This window comes from Narcine bancroftii, chromosome 14 (genome assembly GCF_036971445.1).
Source record: "Narcine bancroftii isolate sNarBan1 chromosome 14, sNarBan1.hap1, whole genome shotgun sequence".
Lineage (NCBI taxonomy): Eukaryota > Metazoa > Chordata > Chondrichthyes > Torpediniformes > Narcinidae > Narcine > Narcine bancroftii.
The window spans coordinates 27810341-27834364 of NC_091482.1; the positions used below are offsets into that span (position 1 = coordinate 27810341).

Here is a 24024-nt window from a genome sequence, read left to right on the forward strand (position 1 = left end):
GGGAACTCTGTCGTTGGAGAGCAGCAGCAATCATCAAGGATCTACGCCACTCAGCACACACTCTGTTCTTGCTGCTACCATCAGGAAGGAGGTATCGGTGCCACAAGACTCCCACCACCAGGTTCAGGAACAGCTGCTCCCCCTCCACCATCAGACTCCTCAACAACAACCTCAATCAGTGACACTTTTAAGGGCTCTTACTTATGCACTTTCTTATTTGTTTTTTTTTCCCCTCTCTGTAGTGGACATTCAGTTTATATATTTTTTTATTTTTTTACATGTGTACATTGTGTACAGTTTTTACCAGCAGTCAGTCCGTCAGCACATCAGGAAGGAGGCAACACCAATAATACACCGAATGGTACGCCACTGGATTTATGTTAATCCCTGCATTGAATTCACAATCGACGTTACTCAGTGTGCCACCAATTCCCAGCCATGCTGCACTGCACATTTGCTGTAACTTTCCATTTGCAAAATAATTTCAGTTCAGGACTCTGTGATTGTAATTCACCATCACTGACTCAATGTTGCTGTTCCAAAATTTCACGGTGCTTTCTATCAAAATGCATCACCTACAATTCCCAGCTCCTGGATCCGTTAGATCAGGATTAAAGTGACTAAAATATCTTCTCTCAACTTTGGTTCCAAAAACCCAGGACTTCTTCGCACAGCAAGCAGCATATCCTGCCCTGAGACACACTACTTACTGCGAACATGAAACCCAAGGCTTTTGATCCATGAAGATTTGATGCCAGATTGGGAATATTATATGGGAGAAAGGGTTTCCAGTTCCTTTTGAAATGTGTGGTTTCCCATCCAACACTGGACTATTGACAGTTGACACTGCACTGGACAACACTGTGATGTGAGTTTTCTTTCTGTGCAGTTGACTAAATTTTAAGTGATTTTGATGGGCTTCTGACTCTTCAGCTGCAGCCATCTCCCATGTTATCACACTTTATCATGATCTGCCCTGCATTCAAATCGCCACACCTCTTGGATCTTAAGTTCCATGAAATATCATCTTCACCATCCCTTCCCCCAATTGTAATTCCACAATCTTTAAGTTCAAGTTTAAATTTATTATCTCCGCTCTATGATAATACACAGCACATATACATAACGATATACTTTTAAATAAATGTATATGAATATTTTGGGCAGATTTTCATTTGTTTATGTGATACTGTTAATCAATCTCACAGCCTCCGGGAAGGAGCTATTTCCCAGCCTGACAGTCTTGATTTTAATGCTCCTTCCTCCTTCTTGATGGTAGTGGGTCAAAAATACCGTATGCTGGATGGACAGAGTCTTCTATAATTCTTTGAGCCCTATTTAACCAATGCCTCTGGTAAATGTTACCGATGGAGTAAAAGGAGAGCTCAGTGATCTTCTTGGCTGTTTTGATGATCTTCTGCATTGGCTGACAGTTTGATGCTTTGCAGTTACCATACCACGTAATGATTCAGCCAGACAGGACACTGTCAATTGTGTTCCTGTTAAAACCCACCAGGTTCATTTCTAACAAGATTTTGATGATGCCCTGTGCCAATTAGAACTTGCATCAACTTTTTAGCACCATCGGCCACTGGCTTTATATGCAAATCTTCAACTCTTTCACTTTCAGACGCAATCAAAACTGTTATGAGCATTTATTTGTGACCATATATTTTGGCCTCCACACCAGAGTTGGCTCCAAGTTCCTTCCTGCATCTATACTGGTCAAGTGAAGGATTATGATATGGACAATTGAACAAATAAGCATTGGTTGGTTACAAAAAGTTCAGGGTAGAATATCTGAAAGAGTTTTGCTGATCTTCCACTATAATATATACGGAGATCACTCCTGTTTTTAAATACCGTACCAGCAAATTATTGAGAGCTTGGTGTTTTAAAATATTTTGAGATGCGTTATTAACTTTAAAAAAAAAATTAGACATACAGTTCAGAAACAGGTCCTTTTGGCCCACAAGCCTGAGCTGCCAAATTACACCCAATTGACGTACACGCCCGGTACGTTTTTTGCCCAATGGAGGAAACTGGAGCCCCAGGAGGAAACTCACACAGACATAGGGAGAACATACAAACTCATTACAGACAGTGAGGGATTTGAACCCTGGTCCTAGCCTCTGGCTCCGTAACAGCACTGCGCTATCCGCTCTGCTAACTGTACAATCCAATTCACATCTCATTTGGTTTTTTTAGTACCTGGACAGAACAATTTCCTATCTATGTCCTCCATGCTGTTTTCTATTCCCAGGTGATATATTATTAAAACATTGGAGGGCAGTGTCCCTCACCTTCCCTGTGTGTGATTATAACAGTTTATGGGATTTTTTTTGTCATGTGTGGAATATTTTTATCTTGTGAGCCCAGTTTCCTTTAAAATATGAATATAATTTGTGCCTTTACATAACGTCTTATCACGTTAACAATTTCTCAAAGCACTTCATTTTGTAGTTTATTCAGAAGTATTGTAATATGCTATGAAGGGAATTATTTTGTTGTAGAAGCTACCATTTGGGTCATATAGAATTATTTTCTGCACAAAATCATTACAGTTGCAAGCCATTCCTCTCAGAAGAGTGGAATTATGTAGCAGCATACAAGGGTTTGTTCTACATGCTACAGTACTATCTGAAAATAGTATTTGCATTGCCTCAATGCTCACAGTGAAAGGCTGTTTTACAAATTCCCATTGCAAGTCACCAAAGAAGCACTGTTGTAACAGCAGCTTGGTAAAGATAAATAGACTGTGCTTGTGCTTCTAAAATATAGAATGTAATAAACTGACTCTCTTTTTGCCTTATCAATAGAAGTTTGGTACAATAGACTGGGGGGAGAAATGGAAGTACAAGAAGCAGTTAACCAAAGGCTAGTTAAGACATCTATTAACTCACACTTGCTATTTAGACTGAGAAGATGTTGAGATAGGGAAAAAAGGGGTTTAAAAATATTTGTATGATGGAAAGACAGTTGTAGATTACCTTTTATTATGAGTTTGCTTTTTAGAAAAATGGGATTATCACTAAGGGATAGTATAGATAGGAGGGACTGAATGGTCACAGTTAACATTTCACTCAGGCACCAAGCACAACATAAATCACAGCCCAGCAACAATTTGATACATTGGAAGAACTGAGGGAAGGCTTGCAAGGGAGAATCATTCTGACTGCTGGAGAAAAAACTGCACTTTGAAGCAGCTCTTAGGGCCCAGTCATTCACACAGAATGGTTGGTCACAAAGAGCTGCTTCAAAAAGCTGTTTTTTCTCCAGCAGTCAGAATGGTTCTTCTTTGCAAAATCACAATGTCTTTGCAAACGCATTGAATTCTGGAACAGACTGTGATGAGCCTTCCCTTAGTTCTTCCAATGTATCGAATTATCACTGGGCTGTGGCTTGTATTGTGCTTGGTACTCGATAAATGGTAACTGTGACCATTCAGTTCCTCCTGTCTATACTATCCCTTCCAGTGATAATCCCATTTCACTCAAACAGGAGCTTGTACTACTTTGCATTCCTGGGTAATCCATATCAGATTCTTATTATCCATTCATGTCTGCCACCTTGGGCAGGAAAGATGGAGTTGGGAGAGCAGCAAGGATGAAAGAGAAAGTGATGGCTTTAATGGAGGCTTGGGCATCAACAGTGGAGGTGACATTATTCTAGGGAAGAGTGGGAGCTTGCAGAATGTGGCGATTCATGATGAACTGAACATTAAGATTTTAAAAGTGCAGATGTAAGTGAATTAAGAATGAACTTTTTCAGAGGTGGAGCGGTGAAATTAAGTGGATTTGAATGAGAGCAAAATTAGAAGTGACGCCCATCAGGGATTCGGGTGGTGGGATTGGATTGAGTGGGACAGCTGTGACAATGGATGGGAGAGTTTATAGGGAAGGGGAGAGATTAAGGGAGGATAGCAGAGCAATGGATTCAGAGAGCATAATGTATTATGGAGGATGAGATGGTACAGTGCAGAAGCTCAGGTAAGAAAGCAGTGAAAGTAACTTGATGAGAAAGATGTCATGGTACTTTCGTAGGACGTTAAATGGGGAGATAGGAATATAGGGAAGAAAGTGGGAAGCTGAAAGAAGGATCATTATCGATCATAATGTTGTAAGAACACAGCCATGAAGCATTGCTTTAACAATTTTCATTCAGGCTCTAAAGTGATGGGTGCAAGCATGAAGTAACAAGACCAGCCTTCCATTTTAAACATTGCCAAGTAAACAGCAATAAGAATTTCCTGGTGCAGAACTTGTCACGAGGGAAACGCAAAAGTCTGCAGATGCTGTGATTGTAGTAAAAACATACAGAAATGCTGTGGGAACTCAGCTGGTCTTTCAGCACCCATAGGAGACAAAGATACAGAATATTCCCAATGTTTCGGGCTTGACCCCTTTTTCAAGGAATAACAGGAAATCTCAGAATTCAGACAATTCTTGCTGCGGAGAAATCCAGACCAACAAAAGGTGTTAATTAGATATGATATGGGGAGAGCAAGAATTTATTACATCTGTGCGAAAGGAGATGGGAAAAAGGGAAAGACAGAGCTGGGGGAAGGTGAAATGCAATGGGGAAGAAGGGGAGAGGGTGGTTTATAATGAAAGCCAGAGAAGTTGGTATTAATGCTATCATATTGGAGGGTGACCAGTCTGAAGATGAGGTGTTGTTCCTTCAGTTTGCTGGTGGTCTCAGTCTGGCAGTCCATAAGACCGTGGGCAGACATGGGATAGGGAATTGAAATGGGTGGCCACTGGGAGATCCACCCTATTGAGGCAGACAGAACTGAGGTGCTCAACAAAATGATCTCGCAGTCTACATCTAGTCTCTCTGATGTAGAGGAAACCACAACAGGAGCTCCAGATGCAGTAGATGACCCCTGCAGATTCACAAGTGAAATGTTGCTTCACTTGGAAGGACTGTTCGGGGCGCCAAATGGAGCTGAGGGAGGAGGTGTGGGCGCAGGCGGAGCATCTCTGTGGTAACAGGGGTAGGTCCCAAGGGGACAATTGGTGGGAGGAGAGGAGCGCACAAAAGAGTCATGAAGGGAGCGATCCATGCGGAAGGCGGAGAAGGGAATATGTGTCTGGTGGTGGGATCACATAGAAGGTGGAGGAAATGGCAGAGGAGGATGTCTTGGATGTGGAGGCTACCTACCTCATGGTTGGTGTAGGGTCCAGGGTTCAAATCCTGTGTTGTCTGTAAGGAGTTTGTATGTTCTCCCCATTCTACATGGTTTCTTCTCATGTTCAAAACATACCAGGGGTGTAGCTTAATTGGGTGTAAATTGGGCGGCATGAACTTGGGCTGAAATGGCCTGTTACTGTGCTGTATGTCTAAAATTTTAAAAAGCTCATATACTTCAGTTTCAAACCCAATCTCATCTGGCGTCTACACAAACGTTTTCCTCTGTGACCATGTAGATTTTGACTGGGCATTCTGTATTCTTTGCACACTCCAAAGGTGTGCTGGCTCGTTTATTGAAGGTTTATAGCAAAAAAGAATCATAGGGAATTGATGGACAGGTTTAAGTAGATACGTTTCCGAGGTAATGGGAAGTAAAAAGATTTCTCCGATGTGAGCTGGAATGGACCTGATAGAACAAAATGGCTTATTATTGTCACTGTAAGATTTGAAATAGAAGATGAAATGACGCACAAGGGAGAACTGTAACAAGATGTCTGTCATTTCTGGTGGAGTTTCCACTAGCCTCTTCCAATTCTCTGTGTTATTGGTAGATCAATGCTACATTGTTAAAAAATTTAAATTTAGACATACAGCACCCTTTGTCTCATGAGCCCAAGCTCTGCCCAATTGACCTGCAACCCCTGGTACATTTTGAACGGTGGGAGGAAACTGGAGCACCCAGAGGAATCCCACGTAGACTTGGGGAGAACGTACAAACTCCTTACAGACAGCGCAGGGTTCAAACTCCGCTTGCTGGGGCTGTAATAGCTTTGTGCTAACTGCTACACTAACCGTTCTTCCCTAAAGGCAGGGGTATAAGGCTTGGAGTGTCCTATTCTAGTATCTGTCTAACATTACACTCACATAACCCTTAATGGTCATGAGAAGGAAATTCTATGTATTTCACTATCTAATTTGTTGAAGTTTAGTATTTCAGTTACAATTTTCTGGGAACTTGTTCATGTTTATTGTTGTAACATTGTCTTTGACAGGAAGTTTTAACCAGCAACTAACTTGAAACTCACCAATTAAACCAATCAAAACATTCCTAATTTTCAATGTCCAATATTCTAAACCATATTCCGATTTAAAAATAACACATAATGCAAACACGTCCTGTAAGTCTTAAAAGTTTATCAACCAAAAACATATCAAGCTTCCTTCAGTCAGGCCTGCACTGTTGCTTGGGTCGAGGTAATTGTTTGGCTCTGTTCCCAGATATGGGAGCCTTCACCTGTATCTTCCTTGCTGGTGTTTGACAAGCACAATATATGCACGATCAGTTCCTCCAATTGTGCTAGCAGGAGTCGTCACTGCCACTTTGAGTATCTGAAACTCTGACATTGCTTTGTCCAAGCCTTCTTGGCCTGCCACTCATTTCTATCCTAACTGCTTCCCCAGTGCCTTTGCTCACTTCTTTCAATGTTTTTTAAATGCACAATAGCATAAGGCTAAAAAAAAAACAATGGCAGAGCTGCTGTAATGGCAACGCTGCTCCTGGTGTGGACCCGAGAGAGTGGGGAGTGGTGATGCAGTACTGCTCTGCGGGGTCTTACTGCCCAGTCTGATGTTGAAGGTTCCATACAGACCTTAAGTGGCCTGTTAAAGGAGCCGGCGGTGTTTTTTAAATATTGCATTGACAGGGTCTGTGCCCAAGATGGTGGTGGCTGGCCTAGTATCAACTTACACACTGAATTGTCGTCAATCTTTTTCGCCTTATACGCTGAAATATACGGTAATTTGTTTGTCAATTATTCTCCTTTTGAAGCTTTGAAATTTGATTTGGAAGCAACCTGACCGGAGGTGAAATAATGTAAGTAAAGGACACAGGACTGAAATGGAGTCTGAAGCCCAGAAATTTGTCTTGGCAGATACTTTGTTAATTTTGACTTCATCTACTAACCAGCAACATGTTTACTGCACTGAGGAGCAAGGCTATGTGTGACAGCCTCTTAAATACTTAATGTTTAAGGAGGGAGCATAAGCATCATAGAACCATAGAAGAATTACAGGCCACTTTGGCCCCTCTAGTCTGTGCTAAACCACTTTTTCTTGCCTAATCCCACTGACCCCTGCACTGAGTCCATAGCCCTCCATAACTCTATCATTGATATTCCTGTCCAAATTTCCCTTAAGAGTTAAAATCAAGCCCACATCTACCATTTTAGCTGGAAGCTTGTTCCATGCTCCCACCACTCTCTGAGTGAATTTTTCCCCTTTCACCCTGATACCATGTCCTCTTGTTTGAATCTCACCCATCTTCAATGGAAAAAGCCTATCTACCTTTACTCTGTCTATCCCCCTCATAATTTTAATCTCAAATCACCCTTCATTATTCTGCACTCTAGGGAATAAACTCCAAACCAGTTTGTCCTTTCCCTATAACTCAGTCCCTGAAGTCTGGGAAACATCCTAGTAAATCTTCTCCGCCCGCTATCTTATTGATATCCTTCCGATAGTTAGGCAACTAAAACCGCACACAATATTCCAAACTTGGCCTCTCCAATGTCTTAAACATAACATTCCAATTCATGAACTCAGTACTTTGATTTATGAAGGCCAATATGCTAAAAAGTTTTCTTTACATCCCTATCCATATCCTGCCATTTACCATGTATGTCCTTTCTTGGTTTGTCCTTCCAAAATGCAACACCTCACACTTGTCTGCATTAAATTCCATCTGCTATTTTTCAGCCCATTTTTCCACCTGGTCCTGATCCCTTTCCAAGCTTTGAAAGCATTTTTTTACTGTCCAAAACACCTCCAATCTTAGTGTCATCTGTAAATTTGCTCATCCAATGTAACACATTATCATCCAGATCATTGATATAGATGACAAACAACAATGGTCCCAGTATCGATCACTGAGGCACACACCTCCAATCTGATAAGCAATCATTCACCACTACTCTCTGGCTTCTCCCAATTCACTATTTCACTATGAATACCAAGCGCTTGTACCTTCCTGACTAACCTCCCATGCGGGACTTTGTCAAATGCCTTATTAGATAACATCCACAGCCTTTCCTTCATCAACCTTCTTGGTAACCTCCTTGAAAAACTCTATAACATTGGTTAAACACTATCTAAAGCCATGTTGACTATCCTTAATCAGGCCCTGGCTATCCAAATAATTGTATATCTGATCTCTTAGAACATCTTTCATTAATTTACCTACCACTGATGAAAGGCTCACTGGCCTATAATTTTTGGGGTGACTTTGGAGTCTTTTTAAAATAATGGAACAATGTGAGCTACCCTCCAATCCTCCGGTTAAGACATTTTAAATATTTCTGTCAGAGCCCCTGTGATTTCTACACTAGCCCCCCTCAAGGCCCTAGGGAATATATTGTCAGGCCCTGGGGATTTATCTACCCTTATTAGCTATAAGACAGCAAACATTTCCTCCTCTTTGTATAGGTTCCACAGCCTCACTGCATGTTTTTCTTACTTCCCATGACTCTGTGCCTGTTTCGAGTGAATACTGAGGAAAAAAACATGCAAGATCTCCCCATTTCTTTTGGTTCCATACAAAGCCGACCATTCTGATCTTCAAGGGGTCCAATTTTGCCTCTTACTAACTTTTTGTTCTTTATATACCTGTAGAAAATCTTAGGATTTTTCTTTACATTGTCTGCCAAACAATCTCATGTCTTCTTTTAGCCTTTCTGATTTCTTGAGATTTTTCTTGCATTTTTTTATACTCCTCAAATACCTAATTTTCTCCATGCTGCCTATATCTGTTATACACCTCTCTCCTCTTCCAAACCAGGTCCCCAATATCCCTTGAAAACCAAAATCTCTATACCTTCTAACCTTGCCTTTGATCCTGACAGGAACATATAGACTCTGTACTCTCAAAATTCCACCTTTGAAGGTCCTCCACTTACCTCGCACACCCTTGCCGGAAAACAACTTATCCTAATCCACACATTCTAGATCCTTTCTCATTTCCTCAAGTTTAGCCTTTCTCCAATTTAGAATCTCGTTCCGAGGTCCAGACCTATTCTTCTCCATAATTCTAATGGCATTATGATCACTGGACCCAAAATGTTCCCCTACACCTACTTCTGTCACCTGTCCTGTCTTGCTCCCCACACCCTCTCTAGTTGGTACCTCTATATATTGATTTAGAAAACTTTCCTGAACACATTTGACAAACTCCAAGCCATCCAGCCCTTTTACGGTATGGGAGTCCCAGTCAATATGTGGAAAGTTATAATCTTGTACTATCACTACTTTGCTGTCTGCTATCTCTGTACAGATTTGCTCCTCCAATTCTCGCTGACTATTGGGTTGTCTATAATACAACCCCACGAAAGTGGTCATACCTTTCCCATTCCACAGCTCCACCCATATTGCCTTGATCGAGGAGCCGTCTGGTCTTTCCTGCCTGAGCAGCACTGTGTTATTTTCCCTGTTGAGCAAGGTCACTCCTCCCACTTTCATCCCCCACCCCCCCCCCCCTCACTTCTGTCATGTCTAAAGTAACAGAAGCCAGGAACATTGAGGTGCCAGTCCTGCCTCTCCTGCAACCAAATTTCACGAATGGCCACAACGTCATTATTCTGTGTGCCAGTCCACGCTCTAAGCTCATCAGCCTTTCCTACAGTACTCCTCGCAATGAAATAGATGCACCTTAGAACAATTTCACCACGTTCAACCCATTGACTTCTAACGGTGCAGGCAATTTTATCATCATCGTTTCCCTCCAAGTACAAGTGCACTAAAATTCTTAGTTGCTGTAATCGAACAGGTACTTTGTAATTTTAAAAAAACTACAAAAATCTACTTAATTGAATTAAAAAGAGACAATAGATACAAAAAAAAGATAATAAATATTCACAGTTATCCTACTAAAGCAAAAAAATAAACAGCAGAGGGGCAGGAACAGTCCCTGATTAATGTAACAAGGGGAGTTTCAAAACCCTGATAGCTGTTGAAATAGACTGCATGTTAAGTTAGTATATAAAGGGAAGAATAAAAAATAGCAAGCGATTGGATTGGAATTGACTCCCAGGTTTTCATTATTCTTAATGTATCCCATTGTAATACAGTTCTGTTTTGACGTTATTCCAATGCAGTTCAAAAACAGAAGAAACTGTGAACAGAACATCTTAAACCATACTCTTAAAAATCTTGACTTTTCCCCCTCATTATTGCTGATTACGTCGGTGAAGGATGAATATTAAGACAAAACAATTGTAAACATTAACTGACATAAAGTATTCAATAAATAGGCCAGGTGGATAATAGGGAGTTTAAGGGATTATTAGGCTTTTGAAAAACAGCTTTTTCATCACAGCATTTGTTGTGGAAAGAGGGCCAGCTTGATGCAGTATGAAAGTTGATAGTTGCAGTGGAGTTGAAATTAAAGGAGTTTCTCTAACAAAACAACAGCACAACCAACACACCGAGAGGACATGATGTCTGGGACTCCTCAATTTGATTAGTAATCCATTTGAAAAGTGTGACAGTCATAAAATACTAGGAAGGACCCACTTCCATGACAAACTACCAAGGACAATACACTGACTTAGAAACTGAGCCAAAGAACACACAATGCCACGGTGTTAACAGAATCATGTGTTTTACCCCTAGAAACTGAGCCAAGTAGCAGAATAGTTTTGGGCGCCGTGGAAACTGTTTTAAACAAAAAAAATAGCATAGGGGAAAATCATGAATTACTGCAGATTTTGTGATTTTCCTTTTGTTCTTCCAAGGCTGAATTTGGGGACGTGTATTGAAGTTTGATGATGCCACTACCATGATTTTGGATCGTGCATGGCTCCTGGATGTCACGGTTGCTTGTCTCTTAAAGGTGCAGGCTGAGATGTCTAGCTCTAGGAACTCCCCTGAGATCAGTCTTCTTTAAAAATGTCACCTCCCCTTCCATATCAATCTCTTGTTCGCTGTTCATCCCCTCCCCCACTGCTCTGCTGTAAACTGCTCCCCCTCATCTCACCAATCATCATTAAGCACCCCCCCCCAACTGACCTCACCTGACAGTTACATCTCCTACCTGGCCCAGACCCCCCCCCCCCCCATATTCCCTCGTCTAAACTCCAACATTCATCTTTAGCACCCACACCTATTTGCCCCTAGTAGTCCTGATCCCGGAGGTGGGGGGTCACACTGAAGTATGGTGCAACCACTCGATGACACCGTGGGGAAACCCCTGCTGCCCCTTCCTGATCCCACCTCAAACCCCCTTACCTAATCCTCTGTTTGACATCCTGCACTCCCATCCCCAATAACACTCCCCCACCCATCCCCCCTACCTACCACTCAAATGCCTAAGCTCCAAAAAACAATTCGGAGCTGCCTGATCTGTAATTCCAGATTTCTCTCAGACTGACTCTCCGAAAACCTCCCCCTCCCCTATTCCAGAGGTGTTGACTCCATGATTCCTCCTACGCATGATTTAGGCTGTTAGAGTTGATATTTGTTACCTTTAAAACCAAGTAGAATAAATAAGGCTGGAAGAATGTTTTAACAGCATGCTCATTAATTGAATGCATACTTTGTAGCTCTGACTCGCATTACAATTTTGTTCATTTTTAATGGGATGAATTATCATCTGCTTTTCATTTTCTGGTCTCTGTTAATGGAGTAAGGAAGGAATTACACTGCAGATCCCTATCTACACACCTTTTATTCATCACACCAGGGTACACATTTCGCTTTGAACCATTAACTCAATATGCAGCCAGAGAGTTAATGGATGGTGCAGGCTGAGTTTCCAGCTATTAATGGCGCTCCTGTAATAAACAGAAGGTTTAAAAATAAGGCAGAAGGAGTACACAAAGGGGTGCAATGGGGCACATAAAAAGTAAGGGATATGAGCATGGTAGAGAGTCTGTAATGGGAGAAAATGTGTGGTCAACTGCAAAAGAAGTAGAAAAGCAGAATACTTAAAATTTACATAGCTGTGAAAGCTGGAGTTCTGAGAGCAGAAATGTTAACACAAAGTTACAGTATGTAATTAGATAAATAAATTTACATTCATCTTTATTACAAAGTGGTATATGTATAAGGAAGTCTTACTGAAATTATGTTCACACATGGTCTACAGACTAAAAATGCCTAGTCAAGAAATGAGTGACTTTATTTGGAGGTTGTAACATATCTGTCATGTCCTTTGGCTTGGCTTCGTGGACGAAGATTTATGGAGGGGTATGTCCACATCTGCTGCAGGCTCGTTGGTGACTGACAACTCCGATGCGGGACAGGCAGGCACGGATGCAGCGGTTGCAAGGGAAAATCGGTTGGTTGGGTTTTTCCTCCTTTGTCTTTTGTCAGTGAGGTGAGCTCTGCGGTCTTCTTCAAAGGAGGTTGCTGCCCGCCGAACTGTGAGGCGCCAAGATGCATGGTTGGAGGCGATATCAGCCCACTAGCGGTGGTCAATGTGGCAGGCACCAAGAGATTTCTTTAAGCAGTCCTTGTACCTCTTCTTTGGTGCACCTCTGTCTCGGTGGCCAGTGGAGAGCTCGCCATAGAACACGATCTTGGCAAGGCGATGGTCCTCCATTCTGGAGACGTGACCCACCCAGCGCAGTTGGGTCTTCAGCAGCATGGATTCGATGCTTGCGGACTCTGCCAGCTCGAGTACTTCGATGTTGTTGATGAAGTCATTCCAATCAATGTTGAGGATGGAGGGGAGACAGCGCTGATGGAAGCGTTCTAGGAGCCGTAGGTGATGCCGGTAGAGGACCCATGATTTGGAGCCGAACAGGAGCGTAGGTATGACAACGGCTCTGTACATGCTGATCTTTGTGTGTTTCTTCAGGTGGTTGTTTTTCCAGACTCTTTTGTGTAGTCTTCCAAAGGCACTATTTGCCTTGGCGAGTCTGTTGTTTATCTCTTTGTTGATCCTTGCATCAGATAAAATGGTGCAGCCGAGGTAGGTAAACTGGTTGACCGTTTTGAGTTCAGTGTGCCCGATGGAGATGTGGGGGGGGGGAGCTCCTTAATAGACTAATACCTAGTGTCGCCGAAAATGTCCTCCCAGAATCACAGTGTGGCTTTCGCGCAAACAGAGGAACTACTGACATGGACTTTGCCCTCAGACAGCTCCAAGAAAAGTGCAGAGAACAAAACAAAGGACTCTACATCACCTTTGTTGACCTCACCAAAGCCTTTGACACCGTGAGCAGGAAAGGGCTTTGGTAAATACTACAATGCCTCAGATGCCCCCCCCCCCCCAAGTTCCTCAACATGGTTATCCAACTGCATGAAAACCAACAAGGTTGGGTCAGATACAGCAATGAGCTCTCTGAACCCTTCTCCATTGACAACAGCGTGAAGCAAGGCTGCGCCCTCGCACCAACCCTCTTTACTATCTTCCTCAGCATGATGCTAAAACAAGCCAATAAAGACCTCAACAATGAAGACGATGTTTACATCCAGTACCGCACGGATGGCAGTCTCTTCAATCTGAGGCGCCTGCAAGCTCACACCAAGACACAAGAGCAACTTGTCCGTGAACTACTCTTTGCAGACGATGCCGCTTTAGTTGCCAATTCAGAGCCAGCTCTCCAGCGCATGAAGTCCTGTTTTGCGGAAACTGCCAAAATGTTTGGCCTGGAAGTCAGCCTGAAGAAAACTGAGGTCCTTCATCAGCCAGCTCCCCACCATCTGTCATGTACGATACAAGTTATGGACAATTACTGGTGACTTAATATTGTCACCTCTTGAAGGATTGTGTTCTCGGGATAACTATTTCATGGGTTGAAACAAATGACGAAAAGCCTGTCTTCTGCGATTTCATTTTCCTGAAAGATTTTTAAATGTTTATGAAAAATTGGTGTTTGCAAATTTGTATATGAATCAACTGCGCCTGGAGTCCAGAGGAAAGGGGTGTGCAAGCTACCCAGAGAATTTCTGGGAGTTCCACTCAGAAGTAAACTTGAAGGATCAATGGGCATACTGATGAGGTGGAGTGGCTTTCTCTTGGATTACCACGAGGTGTGTAAAGAACAGGGAAGGTCGAGAAGAAATTAGGCCATCTTGAAGAGTCTTGAGACATCTTGCACAAAAACAGGCCCTTCAGCTCAGAATGTACGTGCTCACCATCAAACACCCACTTAAACTCATCCTACACTCACTGTCTATCTTACATTAGATCCCATTTTCACTTTCATTACTTATCAAATTCCAGTAGTTGTATCCTTATGTTTCTTCCCCCTTTCTTGTTTTTCCTTGTCTACTTCCATGTGGAAGTCTCCCAATCCAATCCCTCTGACTCTCCTACCTGGTTACATTTGATCATCATTCCTCAACCCTCCTTGGTCCTTGCTAGTGGAGAGGATTCATAATTTCAAGTGGCTGGCAGTCCACATTTGGAGGACCTCTCCTGGTGCCAGCACATTGAGGCAACAGTGAAGAAGGCAGATCAATGCCTTTACTTTGTCAGGGACCTGATGAGATGTGACATATCTCTGTTGAACCTCTACAGATGTGTAGCGCGACAGAGAATGCTCAAGACTAGAGAGAGTGCCATGCACTTTTATTCAATAAGAATGGCACACATGATCTGTGGACTGAACTGGGGTTTTGCCGGGGCGGGGGGGGGTCTGAGGTTTATATCGGGATATGTGGGGATGGAGTCAGGGGAGGAACCAGTCCTTATGGTATTGTACCAGTAGTAAATTCCCAGTTCATTACATTCACCCCTTTCTTTTGAATGAAGCCTCCAGGTGAAAACAGAGAACATTGGATTGTCAAAAAAAATTACAATATTTACAAGTTCAACCTGTCAGGAGATCTGGAAATGAGGGCAGAGTGCCGCAGTGTCGGGTGGCCCAGGGCTCCCTGACCATCCTGCAGTTCCGGGGTCTTGGGCATGGGTGTTCTAGCTCTGGTTGGGGGGTGGCTGGAGCTACTTCCTGCAACAGCTCACCTGAGCCCCTTGGCATTTCTCCAGAAACCCGGAGTTCTGGCCCCCTTGAGGTGGTGGACTCTCAGTTCCAGCAGGTGCCAGTTGCTGATTAGGACAGTGTCCTCCCTGCCATCCGGGTATGTCACGTAGGCATAAGTGGAGTTGGCGTGGAGTAGGTGCACCTTCTCAACTAGGGGGTTGGATTTGCTCTTCCTCATGTGCTTTCAAAGCAGCACTGGTCCTGGTGCTATAAGCCAAGCTGGGAGGGATGTCCCTGACGTTGATTTTCTCTCGAAAGAAAACATCAGCTTGTGAGGAGTCGTATTGGTCACAGTGCAAAGTAGCTATCTAATGGAGTGGAGTGCCATGGGTAGGACATCCTGCCAGTGTGAGTCTGGAAGTCCTTTGGACCAAAGGGCCAATTTTAGAGCCTTCCAAACTGTAGCATTCTCTTTCCCAACCTGTATGTTCCTCTGGGGGTTATCGCTAGTCGTCCTGCTGGATGCAATGCCTCTCACTAGCAGAAACTGGCGTAGCTCTTCGCTCATAAATGATGAACCCCAGTCGCTATGAATATAGCCAGGATACCCACAAACAGGGTGAAAATAGTCTAGGGCCCTAGTGATGGACGGCGTGGATGTGTCTGGGCAGGGAATGGTGAATGGGAAATAAGAGTACTCATCAATGACGGTGAGAAAGTACACATTCCTGTTCATGGAGGGGAGGGGTTCCTTGAAATCAACACTGAGCAGATTGAAGAGCCTGGATGCCTTTATCAGATGCATCTTTCTGGGGCGGTAGAAGTGTGGCTTGCACTCCGCCCAGACTTGGTATAACCTGGTCACTTCCCTGATATCCTCAATTGAGTAGGGTTTACCTGGTCACTTCCCTGATATCCTCAATTGAGTAGGGCTTACCTGGTCACTTCCCTGATATCCTCAATTGAGTAGGGTTTACCTAGTCACTTCCCTGATAACCTCAATTGAGTAGGGTTTACCTGGTCACTTCCCTGATATCCTCAATTGAGTAGGGTTTACCTGGTCACTTCCCGATATCCTCAATTGAGTAGGGTTTACCTGGTCACTTCTCTGATATCCTCAATTGAGTAGGGTTTACCTGGTCACTTCCCTGATATCCTCAATTGAGTAGGGTTTACCTGGTCACTTCCCTGATATCCTCAATTGAGTAGGGTTTACCTGGTCACTTCCCTGATATCCTCAATTGAGTAGGGTGAATTGCATGCCTTGACAAAATAAGCCATGTGAGTGATGCCTGGATGGCAGAGCTCATTGTTCAATGACTGCAACTGGCCAGTATGTGCAGAGACACAGCTTCCTCTGGCCAGGGCATCTGGAGGCTCATTGAGGGATCCTGGTCAGTAGACTGTTGTAGGTGGACAGTTTGATCCTCCACCTAGCAATTTTGTCATTTTTAATTTTGCCTCATTTTGTTTTGTTGAACATGAAAGCCACCAACTACTGGCCCGTGAGGAGGGTGAATTTCCTACCCACTAGGTAGTGCCTCCAGTGCCTAATGGCCTGTACAATGGCTTGTGCCTCTTTCTCCACTGATGGATTCCAAAGCTTGTGACCTTCTAAGGTCCTAGAAAAAAATGCAACCAGTCTACCTGCCTGATTAAGCATTGCAGCCAGGGCTACATCTGAAACATTGCTTTCCACCTGAAAAGGTACATTTTTGATCACTGCATGCATAGCTTCTGACATAGTTGAAAGCTGTTTGAGCTTCAGCTGTCAGTAGAAAAGAAATGGTTTGTAAGAGGGTATGGATCTTGTTGGCATATCGAGGGACCCATTGGGCATAATATGAGAAGAAGCCTAGGCACGTCCTCAAAGCCTTCATGGTCCTTGGGATTGGGAGTTACAATTGGGGGTGCATCCTGTTGGGGTCGGGGCCAATGGTACCATTCTCCACCACGTAGCACAAGATGGCTAGATGTCTAAGTCCTGAACACTCACTTACTGGCGTTGTAAGTGAGGTTCCGGGCTTTAGCTGCATGGAGAAAGTTCTGGAGTTTGGGGTCATGGTCCTCCAGGGAGTGGCCACAAATTGTAACCTTGTTGAGGTATGGGAAGGTGGTCTTAAACTTAAATTGGTCCATCTGTCTCTGGAAGATTGAGACTCCATTCGTGATACCAGATGGGACCCTCTGAAACTGATAGGGTTTCCTATTAGCCTCAAAAGCGGTGTTGGGACGGTCCTCAGAACTGATTGGCAACTGGTGGTAAGCAGCTTTAACGTCGATGGTTGAATAGACCTTGTACTGCGTAATTTCATTCACCGTATCTGAAATGTAAGGGGGGTATGCGTCCAGGAGTGTGAAGTGATTAATAGTTTGGCTATAGTCAATTACTAGCCTGGATTTTTCTTCCCCTTTTACGTCAACCACCTGAACTCTCTGTGGGCTGGTACTGTGGTCGCTAATGTTGTGTCTCAGCCTTGATGAATGCCTGGTCCTCTGTGCTGTAGTACCTGCTTTTTGTAGCAATTGGTCTGCAATCGGCACTCAGATTGGGGAACAGAGGAAGTGGATCTATACTCAGTGCGGAGAGACAGCAAATGGCATCAGAATTTTGAGACCTTCCATTCCAAACTGTAATGGGAGGGAGAGGACCAGAATACTCCAGGGTCACGTTTTTAAAGTGACACAAGAAGTCCAGACCCAGCAAAACTGGAGCACATAAATTCTTAAGTGCATACAGTTTGAACTATAGAAATCCCCTCCTGTAAAGATAAATGAACCAAACAATATTTACAGACTGTGTATGGGGATGCTAAACAAATACGATAATTAGCAGGGTACACTTTGAGCTTTTGGACTGTCGCTGCGTCTATGAAGCTCTCAGTCGAGACAGAGTCAATTAAGCATTTCTCTTTATACCCGTTAACCCACACTTTTGTCGTGGAATTGATCAGTTGGTGTGGTATCTCCTGGTCCAACACCATTGCTACCAAGACTCCAGAGACGCCATCATTCCTCTCACTGGAGTCACTCCCCCCATTCAGATCCTCGTGCAGATAAAATGGCGGGGGCCACTTGATGTGGCAAGCTGGCCGCCCTCCTCTTACTTCCACTGTTGTCAATGGCACGGAATTCGAATGCTAGCAAGATGACTGCGCTCCCTCCTCGTCAGATGAAGGTGGCGCCAGTTTAGAAAAGCGGCAGGATGGGCACTGGGTTTTTCCGTGTTGCTGCTATCGCCGTGCAGTCTCATAGGAAGGCCATGGCGCACAACACTGACACCGGGAGACTGGGGGTTTGGGTTTCAGGCTTACCTCAGTCGGCCCGTCAGGGGTTGCGTATGCTTTGGACCTCTCAGCACTCCCCCTCACCCTGCAGATTTTCACCTAATGCCCCTTCTTACCACAACTGGAGCAATGGAGTCTTTAGCTGGACAATGAGTTCTTGGGTGCTGTTGCCAACTGCAGTAGAAGCATTCCTTAGTGCCCGAGGCTGCCACTGTCAGAGCCGATACAATGTGTGATGTTGCTCCCAGACCTAGGGCCCAATGAAAGGTGCTGCCATCTTCCAAATTGTCAGCCCTTAGTTGGGCTATCTCCAGCAACTTGGCCAGTAGTACGTGGTCAGGCAGTGCCGTATTGCCTTTCTCCAGCAACCGCTGTCGAATGTATTTAGATTGCATCCCAGCAACCAGAGTGTCCCGGATCTGCTCATCCTCCAGTTCCTTGCGACTGCTCGTAGGATGAGGACATAGTCCTCAATGGATTCACCAGGCCGCTGCTTCCGTTGAGAGAGTTGATGCCCCACTAGGACGACGTTTTTGTAGCGAGCCTTCAGCTTCTCAACAGCCTTTGAGTAAATCATACAGTCCCTGATGATCCCTTTAGATCCAACGCGAGAGAGGAGTGCCAACCTCTCGAACTCCTCCATTGAGTAGACCTCTTGCGTGGCCAACAGGTACATTTGGAATCTATATCAGCCAATATGTGTTGGATGATATAGATCCTTGATGATTAACTCCAGCCAATATGTGAATTCTGCCGGGGACAGAGGGTCGATGAGGAGCATTGCAGGCTTCAACAGCACTTCCATCCCGTTCTTCATTGAATAAAATTATAGCATGACAGAGATCACTCGAAACCAGAGAGGGTACAACACACTTTCATTCAATAAGAATGGCACACGTGGTCAGTGGACTGAACTGGGGTTTTGGCGGGGGTCCAGGGTTTATATCAGGATATGCGGGAGGAGGAGTCAGTCCTTATAGCATCGCACCAGTAGTGAATTCCCAGTTCACTACAAGGCGTATGGTGGAAAGTCTGCTGACTGGTTGCACCTCAGCCTGGTTTGGAGACTCAAGTGCCCAGGAATGCAGAAGGATGCAGAAAGTTGCAAAAACAGTAGGTTCCTCACAGGCGCTGACCTCCCATCTATTGAAAACCTCTATGTGAGGCACTGACACAAGAAGGCAGCCAACAATATATCGATCATCCGATCATGATCTTGCTGTTATCTTCAGGCAGAAGGTTCAGAAAGAAGCCTGAAGTCCAGCACCTTTATTTTCAAGAATAGTTATATTTTCAACAGATATCTTGAACCTCCACATTCTACCCTAAGTGTGAACTAATTTACTCTTGAACCACAAAATGATCTGAAATGTCATTTTATTTCTTGCACTAGCTGCAACTATGAATATTGATTAACTATCCTTTAATATGTATTATTTATTTTCCTATCTTGTGTTCTGCCCAGTGCCTTGAGGGACATATACCACACTGAGAGCTGTACTTTGCACAGAGGAAACCACCTTAACATGCAATCATGGTTGAACCTACTCAGTCCCTAACTATGCAGAGTGAGTTAGCTTGGCTTCAGTTGGAGGAGGCCAAGAACAATTCTCAAGCCTGACACATGCAATCAAGTCCAAGAGTTTTTGCTTCACTATCGTGTGATGCTGGCTGGCTCCAGTTTGGAGAAAACATGCAGGTCAAAAAAAAAATGTTTTCCCAATGTCAGCTGTAGCCCCCGTGTGACGTGGCTTCCTTTGTGTGTTGGCTGAACCTTTGCCCCATATCTTCCAACTGCAGAAGCCAATCTGGCAACCTCATCCTCCTGTTGTATCCAATTAGCCATTGCCAGGAATGCCAGAAGTGCAAGCAGAAGAAGCAATTATTTTAATTTCATAATTATTGGTTTATTTTTAAAACCTGGAAGTGTTTCATTTGCATTGCAACAAAATTATATTAACTCACATTTATAGGCATTCCTCAAGTCAAATTTTACACAGGTTCCATACCCATGGGACAGGATCTTTTCCTTGCCACTGGTTACACCAAGCTTCAGGATATGGTCCTGGGTTTGGTTACAGTATTCACTTGTGGACAGTTCCTCGGACTGGAAGACCAGCAACTCTGAGACAGACCAAATTTTCAATTTGGACAAACAGTAAGGAAACAGGCGATTTCGGCCCACGAGTCTGTACCACTCAATTTACATTCAATTAACCTACATCCCTGGTACATTTTGAACAGATCAGATGGCTTCTTTCACAAAGCTGATGGCTCTCGAGTTTTGTCTCAGAACATACCTCTGGGGGTTGGGGGAGGGGTGATACTATGGTGGGAGCCAGTCAATTTGACACAAAGAGCAGGGTCATGCTGCAGCTCAGGGTGAACCTTAAATCTTTCCAAAGTCAGACAAACAACACATTCCAGAATGAGTTGGGGTCTTGGGGCCTTGAGACTAGCATGCAGTACCACTGAGACTCTGGCTATATGTGGATTTCCTGATCGCGAGGACCCTTCTTACTACCAGTCAACCCTAGTTGGTCTCAATTGTGTCAGGGGAGGAGAAAAAATCTTCAATATCTCTGGCCACCTAGTAAAATCAAATTGAAAAGCTAAGCAGTCTTTAAACTTGCATATTTCCATAATCTCTTGGCAATTCCATTACTGGATGAAACATGTACTGTTCCTGTCAGATTTTCAGATTTATTGTCAGAGTATGTACATGACATCACATACAACCCTGAGATTATCTTTCCTGCAGCGAGGCAGAATTATCACTTATTGGTAGTGCAAAAAAACTGTACACAACATACACGTAAACAAATAAAGAAATGTAAACAAACTGACTGTAATTGCAGAGAGAAAACAAAATCAATAAAGTGCAAAAGAGTCCTTAAATGAGTCTCTGATTGAGTTTGTTGTTGAGGGTTCTGATGGTGGAGGGGGAGCAGCTGTTCCTGAACCTGGAGTTTCGAGTCTTGTGGCACCGATACCTCTTCCTTGATGGCAGCAGTGAGAACATATCATGTGTTGGATGATATAGATCCTTGATGATTAATGATGCTCTCTGATGGCAGCATTCTCTGTAGATGTTCTCGATGGTGGGGAGGGTTTTGCCTGTGATGTCCTGAGTTGTGTTCCCTACTTTTTGCAGGGCTTTAAACTCAGAGGTATAGGTGTACCCATACAAAGCCATGATACAGCCGGTCAGCTCACTTTCCACCACCCATCTGTAGAAATTTGCCAGCGTTTCCGATGTCATACTGCAAACTCTTGAGGGAGCAGAGGTGTTGACGTGCTTTCTTAACAATGCCAAATCTGGCAACAGGGTAACAGTTCAACTAACTTGAGTTTAATCATGATGTTCAGTGCCATCTGTGTGGAGTTTACATGCTCTTCCTGTGGCTGTGTGGGCTTCCCCCTTGTGTGCTGGTTTTTTTGCATTATCCCAAAGACGTGGATGTATTGGTTACTTGATCACTATAAAATTCTTTGGTCTGAAGGTGAGTGGTAGAATATGGGTGGAATTGATGGGAACATAGAGAAAATAGAAACGTAGGATACACAAGAGACTGCTGTCCAAAACTGATCAATGCCTTTCTTGAATTTATTCAAGAGCAGAACATCCATAACTGTTGCCGTGCAGAAGGTCTAAATTTAAACTTAAACATCAGTGTCCGGTGGCAGAACCTCAGATAGCAATCCTTCCCCACAAAGCTTTTGCCCTATGCTTCAATGCATCCCTCAGTACATTCTCCTGAAGCCTGAAATGTGCTAGGTGCCTGCATTCCATTAAAGGCATCTCGTTGCACTGGAATACCAACACCTTTTGGCCAAATGAAAGATGATTCACTGTTATGGTGATCTTCCAGCAGCATTTGATGCCCGTCTCTGTATGCGTCCCTGGGAAAAGCATATGGATCAGACAGTGCTCTGTTACCTAGCTGGTTAAAAAAATAACTCTACAGGACCCCTCCACCCTTTTTCAGATCATTGCAAATCCAATATCCATAGGGACGTGAGTGATCGTCTTATCGTCATCATAGCCATCTGAGGGCATCATGCAGTGAGAGTGAAACTCTAGCTGTGCAAGAAGGATCGGACACAGAGGTCCCCTCTAGCTAAACACGATCTCAGTGCGAGTTGGTGAGTTCTGGTGATGATACGTTCTGCCAAATGGTTTGACTGTACCCTGTAGTGCCTTAGACTTCTTGTGAGGTATTCCTTGCAAAACTTTAATACTTAACTGCAGCTATTTTTGTCTCTCTTTCTCTTTTTATGGAGGATCACTGCTTCAGTGTCATTTTTATGCGTCCTCTGGAGTTGATGTAGGTGGGGCAACTTGCCGTGGTGTCTCCCATCAACATGATGGTATAAATACTCTGGGAAATGCAGAGAGGTTCCAACTGCGTGTGGGACTATGGGTAATGAAGACGGTCATTGATCCTTTTTTTGGCCAGCGCTGCCCCTCTGGCTCGGCGCTGGAAGCAGAGAAGTGGCCGGAGGTGCTCGCATTGTTCCACCTCATCCAGCCCCCTTCACCCTGAGTGAGTGAGGAGGTCATGGAGGGGGAGGGTGGGTGAGTGAGAGGAGCAGAAATAAGTGAGATCTTTCACTCTGTGCGGGAGGCTCGCTGTCACTCAGCGTGGAACTACCATCTCTTACAGCACAACGAAACCGCCAAGGACGTCACCATTACAACCATGCTCTACAACATTGTCTCCCATGTCTTGTCATGCTCAGAGTATCACAGATTATTTTTAAAGCAGATCTGATTACACAGTGCAATCCCAATAATACACAGTAAAGGATTCTTGACTGAGCCAGTTATAGTAATTCCTCAATATCATCAAACCTCTAGCTTTAAAACTTATGGCAAAGGAGAACAAAGGCAGTGAAGTGTGAATGCATCAGAATCAAAGCAGAGTGTGACTGGTTTGGGTGGCAACCGTTCATCTGTGTTTGAATATGACGGGAGTGGGCAAAGGGTGATGACATCCCAGTTCCAGGATCCACATTAATTACTAAGTATGAATGATTGTGCCATGAGTATTCATTCTCATGCATCTGATATACCACCGTGTTTGCATGTGAATATGAAGTCTCGGGTCGCAGGCTGACAGCGTCATCGGAACATCATCAGCACGCCCCTAGCCCACTGCTTGCAGCGGAAGCACATTTATGAAGTGAGGTGGAGCGCTGCACTCCACCTCTGCCACAAAGCCTGAAGAAGGATTGGAGTCGATGTCTTGGAGCTGCTCGCAGAGCATTTATGAAGGTAGGGACAGCGACGTGAGGGCAGAGAATCTCCGCCTTTAAGGTCACACTTTTTTTACTCTATAAAATGGCTTTTGCTCTCTTATTACCATCTGAAAATCTCACATGATAATTTGATTAACATAACCTTCCCTTTAACTGTGTCACCCTGTTTCTTGTTTGTTATATATATTCATTGTCCAACATTTCACAAAACAAAAATGCTTTGATGGAGAATGTTTTTATGAATTTAGCTGTGTAAAAATTTGTTAATGAACATTTCCATTTTATTCATATCTGGAAATGTGCTGGCTACAGAATTAGTATACCTCTGTCATCATGTTGCTTATTCAACAGCTTGTTACTTTCTTTCTTTGGCTTGGCTTCGCGGACGAAGATTTATGGAGGGGGTAAAAAGTCCACGTCAG

General features: G+C 43.8%; 1 long non-coding RNA gene across 3 annotated transcripts in view; it reads left to right on the forward strand.

Moving 5' to 3' along the window:
• Nucleotides 1-21218, forward strand: part of LOC138749868 (uncharacterized) — a 65114-nt gene extending 43896 nt beyond the window's left edge. The window contains exon 4 of one of the 3 annotated variants that reach the window (XR_011348905.1): nt 19806-21218. This is a non-coding gene — a long non-coding RNA (uncharacterized lncRNA). Of the gene's footprint in view, nt 1; nt 1395-10916; nt 11668-19805 lie in introns of those variants that run through there. The other 2 variants (XR_011348903.1, XR_011348901.1) reach the window with 2 other exon arrangements.
• The last annotated feature ends 2806 nt before the right edge of the window (nt 21219-24024 follow it).